The 12,978-nt window shown below is 38.8% G+C and overlaps 1 long non-coding RNA gene across 2 annotated transcripts in view; it reads left to right on the top strand.

Annotated features, from left to right (window-relative positions):
- LOC147829224 (uncharacterized) overlaps positions 1–12,978 on the top strand; it is a 132,483-nt gene that overhangs the window by 58,630 nt on the left and 60,875 nt on the right. The window contains exon 1 of one of the 2 annotated variants that reach the window (XR_015449339.1): positions 2,757–10,796. The exons of the other annotated variant lie outside the window; for it this stretch is intronic. This is a non-coding gene — a long non-coding RNA (uncharacterized LOC147829224). Of the gene's footprint in view, positions 1–2,756; positions 10,797–12,978 lie in introns of those variants that run through there. 2 annotated transcript variants of the gene reach the window in all.

The raw sequence follows: 12,978 nt of genomic DNA, 5'->3' as shown, positions 1-12,978 counted from the left end.
GGAAAGGAAAAAATGCTGAGAAATGGAAAAAATGGAAATAAAGTCTTTGTAAATAGGGAAGTTTGGAGGGCATGAAGGGAGGGCTAGGAATGGGGAAAAAATAAGAACCAAGATGCATTATGTAAAGGTACAATTCCCAATGAGAAATGTAATTGTGTTGTATACCTACAGTGTACCAATAAAAGAATTTAATACAAAAAACAAACAAACAAAAAAAAACAACAAAATTTACCCATCAGTTTGTTGAGTTGAGCTGAATTGACTATGATGATTTGCAACACGGATGAAGATAAAGGTCTCTCTTTGGGAGGTTCAAATCTGCAGGAAATCTGTAGAAAACCTCCAACAACTTCTCTCTGTGCTAAGCTCAGTTATTGTGGCCTCTGGGTGGATATGTGTAGGGTGCTTGCTGCTGTTTCTGTATAGAAACCAGCAAGAAGAACCAATTCTTCAATCTCCAACATGCTTCTTTCTGCTGCAGATACCAAGAGTGAAGTTGTCTAACCCCTATGCTTGTATATATGTCCTTCTTTGCACCTAGAAAGGAACTCACATTAATGCTAGATAGTTTAAGCCAAACATAGCTCAGTGACAAATCTGTTAAAAAACTGTGATGTCAGTTTGTAAAAGGCCTTCTTTAGTAGGAAGGTATCATCTAAAACATAGTTTGGCAAATTATGATCTATTGATCGTTATGGCTGTTTCTTTGTTTTTGTAAAAAAAATGTTTTAGTGGAGCACAGCAGTGCCCATTTATCAATGCATCACTTATGGCTGCTTTTAACTGCAATGGCAGAATTGAATCATTGCACAGAGATCGTATAGCTCGTAAAGCTTTCGATATTTATAGAAAATGTTTGTTCAACCATGATCTAGAGCTAAGATTGAGACAGGAGGAGAGTCCAGCTCCCTTCTAGCTCCAGCACTGCAATTTAAAGAGAAATAAAGGTCAGTGGAAGTGTGATTAGAGGAAACTCATGATCATGGCTCAGGAACTAAAAATTAAGTATTATTATCTAGGATGATAAAGACATTGAGCTGTTCCGAGATAGTTAAGAGAAACTTTGGAAATGGGAGAAGGTGGGCATGGGGGATTCTCAGCTGAATTTAAATGCTGAAAGAATGCTGAGTAGAAGGACTTTGTAGTCCCAACTAGGACCATCAGTGACAGTTACAAGGTGACCATTTAAAGGACTTTCTAGAAATTAAGAATTTAAAAATGTAATAGGAAGCTCCAGAGGGTGATGTTTCTGGGATGATTACACATTGGGGGCATTAGAGAAGAGATTCAGGAATAAAATAGTTACTATTTTGGGGAAGCTTACTACTTTCCATTAACTCTTTTAAGCACACCATCTCTAATCCTCATAATAACCTTATATTATTATGAACTTCACTTTATGGATGAGGAAGTAGTTCAGAAAGAGTAAAAATTGCCCCAACTCCTAATACTAGTAAATGTCAGATCTATAGTAAAAGACGCTTATTGGATAAGATAATAAGAGATTTAAAAAATATTTTTGGCATACTGGCAAAGAATAATTTAACTAACATAGATATTTCTACCATCCAGAATTTACAATTATTAACAGTTGTCAAGTGTGGGTTTAAAAATATCTATGATACTTATTTGTAAGTTTGTTATATTAATTATGTAATTATAAATGTCTCTTAAAAGCTATATAATTACTGTAAATCCTGGATTGTTTTACTTTCAGTAATATTTATAAACATCATCTTCTTTTAAACCACCAAGGTTTTCATTCTCTTTGTGTCTGTTGTAATTTTCTTAAATTCTCCAGGAGACTCTCTGATCACAAACTGATTTTGGGGACTCTGAATTTTACATATAGTATATATAAAATGGTCTGTGCTCCTATACTTTTATTAGCCTAAATGTATGTAGTTCATGATATTATAATTAATATATAAATATACACACATATATATAACAAATTATATATATATTTATATTATCCAACATGTTGCCTCCCTTTATATGTTCCTAATATCTCTATATGCTCCTCTTCTTATGGGCTCATTAAAAAGAACAAGATGTTTTATTATTAAAAAAGGACCCTGTCTTGCAAAAAGAAAACCCAAAACACCTATGTTTAATTTAAGGCACACTGAAAATTGAAAATGACCGATTCAACATTTTTATATCACAATTTTGTTTTATTTTTTTCTTTCTTCCTTTCCTTATTTCCCATATTTCATTTTGAAATTGCTGTATAAGTTATTCTTGACTGGTGGGCAAAATAGCTGACTGAAGTTGTTAATGTTTTCAGAACACATTTCCTCCTATCCTCTCTGCAGTCCTCCCAAACTGCTGCGTTCTCCAGACACAAGATAATTCCGGTTAACAGCTCCACCTTAATGGTATCAGAAGTACCACTTTCCCCAAGATGAGCACAGCAGTGCCAGCAGAGAACTCAAACTTATGGGTCATTTTCTTAATTAAAATGTTGATCAGATTAAGCTGGTTGTTTCAGTGACTTTTGCTCTTCTTGTTGATGGGGGAAGTGTGCCTCCTGCTAAGTAACAAACCCCAGTGCCTTTATGAAAGGCCCTTAAGGAAGGAATAGTCACATGCCTTCCCAGAAGGGTGGTAGCCTCAGCTTTCACTCTTTCTTCGCATTTTTCTGAGCTCCTGCTTGGGTCCTGCAGGGTTCCCCAAGAACCCCTGCATTCTGGCTGCTTCTGTTGTTTCCCTAGGTATGCCCAAGGCCCCACTGCCTGTGAGATGCCAAAGCTTTGTGTGTGCTCTGTAGCAGGGTTGGGAGACACTCTTCTTTGTGTCTTTTCTGTTAGAATATCATGAAGCCACCCATGTCCAATCCTTTTCAGAATTTGCTGTGGTTGCCATAACAGAGGCCCACACACTGACTGGCCTAAATAACAGAAATTTACTGGCTCAATTCTGGAGGCTGAAATAAGGTGCTGGCAGGGTTGGCCTCTCTGGGCTTGGAGGGAGAATCTGTTTCATGCTCTTGCTTCACTTCTGGTGGTTTGCTGACAATCTTTGGCCTTCTTGGCTTGTAGAAGAACCTCCCTGATGCCTGCCTTCATCTTCACATAGCATTCCCATTATGTGCATGTGTGTGGCCAGATTATCTCTTTTTATAAGGATCCCAGTCATAGCCCATTATGATTATTTATCATAACTAATTATATCTGCAACCTGCAACCACCCTATTTCCAAATAAAGGCATATTCTGCACTACTGGGGGTTTGGACTTTGCCATATGAGTTTGTGTGTGTGTGTGTGTGTGTGTGTGTGAGAGAGAGAGAGAGTGTGTGTGTAGGGGGCACAATTCAACCTATGGCATCACTCCTTCAGGGATTTAGAGTTTTCTTCTTTGTAAGGAATGGAAATATTTTGGTCATAGATAGTTGACGAATGTAAAATAAGCCAAGTTTGGAAAAAGCACAATTCATGTATATGGTAGCTATCATTAAGGAGCAAAATGTTCATATGTGTGTGGAATGTCCCACCAGGAGGTCTCGAGGCTCCTTTTCCTGTAGTCTCAGTTAGAAAGATGGGGACAGTCACTGCATTTTCCTTCCTAGGAAGTGGTTGATGTTATAAGGAGGCTGGTGTTGAACAAAGTAAAAGGCACCCCAACTCTCATCTTCCTTGCATGCAGAGGGTCCATTCTGCCTTTTCCCAAAGAATGAACCACAACAGTCCTTTCATTCATCCTTCAGGTCTTTTTTTTGGTACTGGGGATGGAACTCGGGACCTTGAGCTTGCAAGGCAGGCAGAGGCACCATTGAACTAAATCCCTGGCCCCCTTCAGGTCTTCTTATACTCGACTACAGGTTTGATTGTAATGTCCTTGGGGCATGGGAACAGAGAATCACAGAATCATGGGAGAAACTTTAGGATACTCTATTTGGAGTAGATCCTGGTTCAGCACTTTTAAAAAGTTGGTATATGTTTCCAATACAGAATAATTACATTCATTTTGGGGAATATCTATATCTATATATTAGGATTAAGAGGGGTCATATAAATTTATTTATCATATCTTGATCTTTCTGATCTCCTTTCCTTTCATCCCTACCTTCCCCTTTGCTCCTTCCCCTGACCCCCTTTCCAATCTCTAAAAGTCTATCTCCCTGTTTCCTATCATCTGTTCTCTATGAACATTTTTGATGTCGTTCTTCACCAGTTGAACACACTGGGGCCCAGAAAGGCACAATTGCTGCCACATTAGGTAGACAGCTCATGTTTGCTCCACTTCTTCCTTCATAGTTCTTCAAAATGCTGAGCTTAAAGTCAGAAGGCCCTGTCTGAATGCTTTTCCTTTATATTCTTATTAGCCTGGATGTAGCTCATGACAGTATAATTATTTATTTACTTGTGTTTTATTCCACTGACCCAGAGAACTTTTTGAGACCAAGGTGTGTGTACTTGCTTTTATATCTCGAAGTCTGGGAACAATGACTCTCATATTTTAGCATCATCCAGATCATCTGGAGGGCTTGTTCGACTACAGGCTGATGGGCCTGCCCTGGGATTTCAGTCAGGTAGGTGTGAATTAAGTTAACACCACTCATTTCTAACATGTTCGAGTTCTCAGGTGTTGCTTATGCTGCCAGTCTGGGGACTACACTGTGAAAGCTGTTGACCTAGACTAGTTTCTGGCACACAGCAAGTATATAATATACATATTAGGGATGCATGAATAAATATGAGGAAGATTATCTGTTATATGACACCAGGAAATCATGGAAAGACCAAAGATGCTTACCTACCCCTTCTGGTTCTCCAGCATGATGAACTTAATATTAGTACTGTATTTACTGAAAGCATTTTGAAAACTGCCACAGCTTTGACTGGTCCTGTCAATGTTCATTCCTTATTTCCAAGGCTTGTTGGGAGAGTGAGTTCAGGGCTTGGTAAGTACAGGAGCAGAGGAAATAAACCTGAAGTTTTGCTACCTGCAATTTTGGGAAAAAGATAATCGAATATCTGTACTTCCCATGTCAGAGAGAGCTGAAAAATCTGGTTTTTCATTATCTTCCACTGGCACAGTTTAGTGTAGGCCCTTTAAGGGACATGTTATCTTCTTACATATTTTTCTAGTCTAACAAAATCAATCACAAGTTAATAAAACTATAAGCCAAGGAAAATAAAATAGTAATTAAAAATTTACCCAATTTCTTAAATGGCACTGCAATTTAAAAATGCATTCATGCAAATTATATATTCTAAAAAAACTTTTCATTAAAGCTTCTCCTTAATTTCATGGAAAAAAATATACTCTGTTTCAAGCAAATTATTAAATATAAAAATGAGTAGATTACTATTCCTTGTAATTATTCTGTGTTAATGGTTCATTTCCAACATGTGCCCCTCTGGAAACAAAATGTTTCCTTGAGTCTGTTTTGCTCCATTAGAATCTGATGCCTGTTGCTAAGGTTTGAATAGGGTTTGTCCTCCTAAAATTCATAGAAGAGTGTAACCCCCAGTGTGTATTATTATTATTATTTTTTGTACCGAGAATTGAACCTGGATCCTCGTGCTTCCGAGGCAGGCAGCAGAACCACTGAGCTAAATCCTCGGCCCCCCAGTGTGTATTATTAAGAGGCAGAAACTTAAATCTGACTATGGTGTTTAGAGGTGGGGTGTTTGGGAGCTGATTAGTGTTAGGTAAGGTCATCAGGGTGTAATCCCCATGACTGAATCTTGGTGGCTTTATAAGAAGACAGAAGGATACCAGAGGAGACATATATTTACGTGTGTGCCCCTTGTCTTTTGCCATGTGATACCTGCACCATCTCAGCACTCTGTCAACAAGAAGGCCATCACCAGATGCAGCCACTGGACATTGCATCTTCAGAAAGTTGAGTGAAATAGACCTCTTTTCTTTATAACTTACCAAGTCTGTAGTATTGTGTTATCAGCAACAACAAATGAAATGATATAGAAACTTTTCCCAATCACTTGAAAATTGAGGTGGTTTCAAATGGATCCACTGCAGAGGAAGGAGTTCGAATTAGAGGGGAATCTACTAATTGAATTGTGGAGAAAGCCACAGAAGTCGATTGTCTGGTTCTTGAGGTTGCATGTGGGGCTAAGCTTCCATAGGAAAAGGAGAAATGTTAATGAGGAAAAAGGGATTAAAGACTTACGAGAAAGAGCAACATACTAATGGAAACTAGGGATAATGAATTCAAATCTCAAATGGAAGAGACAGTCTTAGAATGAAAAAGGGTGTCTTAGTCACTTTCTTGTTGCTAAGGCACAATACCTAAAACAAATTAAAAAAGGAAAGGTTTATTTTAGCTCATAGTTTCATTCCATGGTTGGCTAGCTTCAAAGCAGGAAGGAGATGATGGAAGGGTCTGACGGAGGAAAGCTGCTCATGTGATTGTGGCCAAGAAGCACGGAGCAAAGGGAGGAGCTTGGGAGAGTCACACCCCCAGTGACCCACCTCTTCTGATCAGAACCACCCTCCAACAGCACACTTAGCTGCTGAATTCAACAGTGGGTGCACTGATAAGTACAGTGCCCCCATGACCAGTCACCTTTCAAAAGTGCCTCCCTAAGCACATGAGGCTTTGGGGGACATTCTTTATCGGAACTATAGCAAAGAGCTCTTCTATTTCTGGGCTGTGAGGGAGAGAAGGTTGGCAAGGATGATGTGGTGACAATTTTACCTTGTGAAAATGGAAGGAAGTCACTGTAACCTCATTTTACAGAAGTGGAAACCAAAGTCCAGAGAGCTGAAGTTTCCTACTCAAGGTCTCCTTACTTAGGTGAGCTCCAGGTCTAGGATCAGGTTACAATACTCCTCCATGGCTGCATCTTGTCCCCTTCCCTACAACCACACTTTGATTTCCTTAGCAAATTAAACAGTTACTTATTGAGAAATGACTGTTGGTTGTGTGAAGAAAAAGAATAAGAAAAAATAATAAAGGCAAATCTAAGTTAGACAAGAAACAATTGAAATACTTAATTGATTAGAGAAAGAACAAAGCCAAAAACATTGGTGCCAGGAACTCTCAAATGAGAGACTCGGTGTTAATTTGTACTAAAAAATATAGATGTCTTTGAGTATAAAGCTACAGCATAACATGTAAGGTGTGGTGATTATATGAAAATAATTCAATCTAGACTACAAAGAATGGCCACTTTTAAGGAGTGCTTGTAGATCATATGGCACAGTCAATATTTACACTGATTTGTATAGATTTGTACCTGTGTAGAAGAGAAATTTTCCCACATTTGCAAAGTGGCAATCTGGAAGAAAATGATCACATGACCACTTTTTCAGCTCTGTGGGTTGATTTTGGGTATCAATTTGACTGGATTAATAATTCTCAGATAGCTGGTAAAGCATAATTTATGCTCAATCACTACATTAATTACTTTCAATGGTTCAGTAGGCACTGAATCTGTCCCTCTTCTGCTTAAAGGGAAGCACAGATGGTTCTATCTTGGTATGGAATGCTTGGGCTGCCCAGGTGTGTCTGTGAGGGTGTTTCCAGGGGAGACTGGCATACAAATCAGTGCAGTAAGTGGAAAGATCCACTTTGGGTGCATAAGCCAAGAGTGGTGCAGACCCTGTACTAACTATTCTCACTTTCTTATGCAGGCTCCCCTCCTTTTTGTCTTAACTATAGAACCTGCTCTGTGAATTTTGGGGTAAAGCAATTTTAGAGCAAGAATAAACAAATTAACACCTGAATAGTAAACTTACCACATTCGCACGTTGCCTAAAAAACAACTTCGGTCTAGTGACCAGGACTGCAGACTGTAGAGTGTAACGTTAGGATTCTCAGATCTTTGAGGTCCTCTAGTAGTTCAGAAGGTTTGAGTGTTGAGAAAGTGAAATAATAATTCTAGAGTGCAATGGTTTCATATTGCTTGGTGGTAACTATGACTTCTATTTTTTTTTTTTTTTTGGTACCGGGGATCGAACTAAGGACCTTGCGCTTGCAAGGCAGGCTCTGAAACCACTGAGCTAAATCCTGGCCCATGACTTCTATTTGTTAATTTGCAGTCCTGTTCAAGACATTTGCTAGTAGTAACTTTCTTAAAATTATGAAAAGCTGCAGGTTACAAAATAAGTTTTCTTTTGCTCTCCTTCATGGACTATCTTCCAAAGTCCTGAATTCACACTTAAGAAACTGGGAGAGAAAAATGTTGATTTGTGGCCTCTGTTCAAAAGCAGTTGTACATAGTGTTGCTAATTAGCATTGAAAACAAAAAGCTTTTAAAGAAATCATCAAGAAATTATATTAAGTGACATAACATATTTATGCAACTTGGGCCCTAGAAAATTAATGATTTATTGACTATGTAAAGTTTTATATATGATCTTGCACGGCAGAAAAATGACTCAATAGAAAGAATAGGTTAGACATTGTGAAGCCTGGGATTTTAGTCTTTGCTCTGCCTCTAAGTGACTATGAGTAAGTCACATGATTTTCCTGGGGTTTTGTATCCTCATCTGTAAGATGGGCGTACTAATACCTGTGCTTCTTATCTCACAGTTACTAGGTCAACTAATGAAACTAAAAAATGCAGTTTCAAATATCATGGGCCTCTAAAGAGGTGGATCCCCTTACAAAAAGCTGGCAATCTGCTAATGACTCTTGTACAGGAGAGGATATGGATAGTTTAGTGAAATGTGAAAGTGAGTCCGGCATAGATTAGGAATAGAAAATGTAAGGAGGCTAGTAGCTCTGCATAAGCTGTTTGGAGGCAATGGTGATGGTTGGGGGTAGTATAGGGAGGAAGAGGGGGGAGGGGGAAAGGAATAATCAGCAAGAAGGCAAGGGGTCCAAAGTGCACTAGAGGGGGATGCCTGGATGAATTATCAAGAACAGGGGTGTGCAATGTGTAACTTAAATTTATTTGTAATAGCAATACAAAGCTCTACTCAGGACCTACACTGAAAAGTTTTCAAAACATAAGAGCTTTCAAGAGTGTCCTCTTGAAATGAAGATAGGAATGGGGCTGAGTTGAGGAGAGTCTAGGAAAGGAAAAAAGAAAACTGCTAGAAAGGGAAGAATAGAACAAAAACTCAGAGGCAGGAAACTCAAAATAGAAATGACCAGAAGAACTAAAGTCCCTTTAGGAACACAAAGGGATTGTGGGCCAGCATTCCACAGTAAGGAGTGAGAGGTTGAGCCAATTGCACAGACCCTAAGGGATAGGATGAACAGACAATATGTGGGTGAAGACTGTGAAAGACCAGGGAAAAAATGCAAAGCAATAGCAATGTAAGTTTTTACCGTAACTTGGACAGTTAGGGTAAATGTCTAGATAATTCAAACCTAAATAAATGTAAGAACTCAAAACCCTTTGCTTCTAATCGTAGCTGATTTAGAAAAAATTTAGTGGCCCTAACGTTGTGTCTTAATATTTCTGGCTAATGAACAATTTTTGTAGGACCTATAAAGAAAGCAAATATGCACCTCCTTTTCTTGGTGTCAAAAAATACAACTACTTTGAAGCAATTCTTTGATATTCATGACTATCAGTATAGATTCAAAGTTTTCAAATTCAGTTTTCAGTGTTTTCTCTTTTGTTAATGCCTATAAACTGGGCTGATGTTTTAAAGCTGAAATCATGTGGAGAATTTGAGGTTCCTAAGACTTTCCTTGAGGCATGATTGACATATATTATTCTCTAGTGCCTAGGAGAAGGAAAGAGAGGTATACAGAGACACTTGGGGGCTGTGTCTTCCTTTGAACTCCTGGAGCAGGTAAAATTCTCTATAGTAGCCACTATCTTTGCTACTCAAAGTGTGATCTGAGGACCAGCAACATCAGCATTACCCACCCAAGACCTATGGAACTGGAGCTTGCATTTCAGCACAATTCCCAGGTGATTTTTGTGCAACTAATGTTTGAGAAGCTCTCTTTTAGGAAGTGGTAGGCAATTTTTTTCTTAGTTATATGAGTGCCAGCTATGAAAAATGGAAGGAATGCCATTGCTGCCATTAGAACTTCCTTTAGGGATATGGTTGGGAAGTCAATGTGAGTTAAGCAGCTTAGAGATAGAAAAGTGACAGTAAGGAGCTGGCCACACTTGTCAGTTTTACAAAGGTCTCCTTTGTCTCTCAATGTGTTCCTCACTGAAAAGAGATTAGTAATTGCCCATCAGCAAACCAGAATTTTAAAGCTGACAAAGACATTTTGGAAAGTAGTATAGCTGCTACGTTACTAATGAAGAGCCAAGGAAAGAAAAAGTAATGTTTGGCTTCTGAGGTCAAAAAAGAATGCCTTCTCTTTCCTTTACGTCACCTTAAAATTCCTGGTAGACTGTGTCCCTCACTAAGTGAGCACTCAATAAATGTCATTAGCAGTGATTTGTACAACAAGTGGCAATAATTTTAATGCAGCTCATTCCAACAAATGTCCTGTTTCTCATGTTAACTTTTATATACCTAGCAACCAAAACCGTACACTGCTGAGTGCACAGAATATTGGGCTCTGGCTAAGTGTGATTAGATATTGATTTCAGAGTCCCACAAACATTTAGTGATGCAGAAACTGCCGGGCCCTGGATCGTTATGAACTATAGGACTGACACTGGCAAAATTCCAACATTCACAATTTGGGGAAAAATTCTAAAGTGGGTCTATGGCCCAGGCTATGGGTTTGACCCTTGTATGTGGCCCTGACATGTTCTTTGGTTCACTGACTGTGCATCTCACCTTGGTCACTTGTCTTTGCAGACATATACTTTTGGTCACCAAAGAAACTCGCTAGAGAGGAGAGATGTTTAGTGCAAACTCATCCTAACTGCTGGAAAAAACAACTCAAATGTAGGTAAGGCATCTGCAGTGAAAAATAGTATAGTTATTTTATATTTTCTGTGGTATCAAAGAACTGGAAAAGTATCTATTTAAGCTCAAATAAATGATGGGAGAATAAGAAGGGCTAATGTATTCAAAAGCTGTGGAGAATTAGAAATGGCTATAAGTTTTTTGACATTTGCCCCTCAGGACATGGAGTCTATGACCTCTCTCCTTGTATCTGGGTAGGCTCTGCAACTTTTTGATCAATGGAATACACTTGCCATTTTGGAGTCCCAAGCATTCAGATTTAGCAGCTTCTACTTCCTGTGTCTCAGAACTCATCCCCATAGGGTGACTTCCTGTGGGTCCTCTGGTAAACTGTCTTGGCTGAGCTCCCAGCTAACATTCAATACTAGCCAGCCACATGAGTTGCCATCTTAGATGTTAGGTCTGAAACACTAAACTATCTGCATTTTGTGGTGGATTCTTTTGTACCAATAGATAAATGGAACATAAGTACCTTGTTTAGAGGAGGAGGTCAGTCTAAAGCCCTAAGGGGCATGTGCACACTCTGAGCTCATTCACTGGTGACTACATGTGTTCAGTTCCCTCTCTAGGGAGGAGTTATTTTGGCAGGGAGTTGAGAAGACCACCAAATGATGTCCATCGAGTTTCAATGTTATTGTCTCCTCTGATAAATGGAATTCCCAAAGGACAATGTCTGTGCTGAAGTTAATATTTTAATATTGTGTTTCTTCTTACATCTTACCTTTAGGGAAAATTTGTCAATTCATGAGATTGGCAGCTGGGATTCTTGTAAAGTATTGGGATGAAAGTCCAAAAGTAAATACGGTCTCCATGTCTGCCTGGTTCTAGCTCCAGATTCTCAGCCCTGGCCATACATTGGAGTCACCCAGGGACTCTTCAAAAAAGTAAAACTCCTTATGTTTTGGTCTCATCATAGATTAAATAAATCAAAAATATCTGTGGTTGGGCTGGGGATTTAGCTCAGTGGTTCTGCCGCCTGCCTCGAAAGCACAAAGTCCCGAGTTCAATCCCCAGTACCACAAAAAAAAAAAAAAAAAAAAAAATCTGTGGTTGGAGACTCAGCATTAGTATTTCAAAATTCTCTCCAGGTGATTCATAGATTCATGAAGGGAAGGTTGAGGAGCATGCCTATCTTGATGGTTTAATTGGTCTCTTGTTTGTGGTACTGAGAAGAGTACTATACATCCCAAGAGTACATATGTATTCCAAATCTTACTTGTTTTTAAAGGCTCAGCTCAAATATCTGTATATGATATATGATATATATATATATATATATATGTATGTATGTACTTAGTTGGAGCACAGTAAAAATTAATAAAGTGAATGAAGACATAAATGGATGTTGAGAACACCCTGGTCTATCATGGGTTTCGCTGAGACACTGTGTCTGCTTTTGTGTGGGTGGATGTGGAAGAACTTCAGTCTCTATTTCCCAGAAATGTTCCACAGCTGTCTTCCTTTCACTGTGACACAACTGATTTGCTATTGCCCTTGAACCTTTCTCTGAATACTCTCTGTCCTGACCCCTGTTTTATTCCTTTTTATTTAAACTAATCATCTTTACAAAGCTCTAACATACCTTCTTTCTACTTTCTCAGCCATGGATGGCCATCATAGGGAAGATGGATAATCCTCAGTGTGTTGTGGATTGAAAGCCTGTTGAAAGTACTAGGACTGATAAGGCTCCCTGGATGTCTTCCCGCTGAGCTAAAATGATAAATATTCTAAGAGTAAGCTCTGATATCACCAAGCCTCACAGTACTCTTGGCAGAGCTTCTGTGGCATATAAATTGAGGAAGCCACTAGATACAAATCTTAGCCGGCAAAAGAGCCAGTGGATAATCATTTTGGGTTTTAGGGCCTCTGCTGAAATGTTACCAATTTTGCAAATTTCCAGCAATCTTAGTACTGACTTCAGAGAGGCATCACAATTTTCACGTTTACTTTTTGCACATAGTATTCTTTGCACACTCATATCTACTCATTCATTATTGCTTTTGTTCTGAAACACAAAAACCCCCTTAGAATTCAAAATTTTCAGATTTGCTTGTAATTGGAGCATTCCCCTTTGAAGTTCAAATCTTTCTTAGCTCTAACTCATGAGGGAGTTATGATTCTGTGATGGACTCATGACATTTCTTATTGGGGATAGAAAAGGTCAG

This window comes from Heterocephalus glaber, unplaced genomic scaffold (assembly GCF_053883595.1).
Source record: "Heterocephalus glaber isolate CG9 unplaced genomic scaffold, H.glaber_assembly_v1.0 deba00000676, whole genome shotgun sequence".
NCBI classification, from domain to species: domain Eukaryota; kingdom Metazoa; phylum Chordata; class Mammalia; order Rodentia; family Bathyergidae; genus Heterocephalus; species Heterocephalus glaber.
This window is presented reverse-complemented; position numbering and strand designations above follow the sequence as displayed.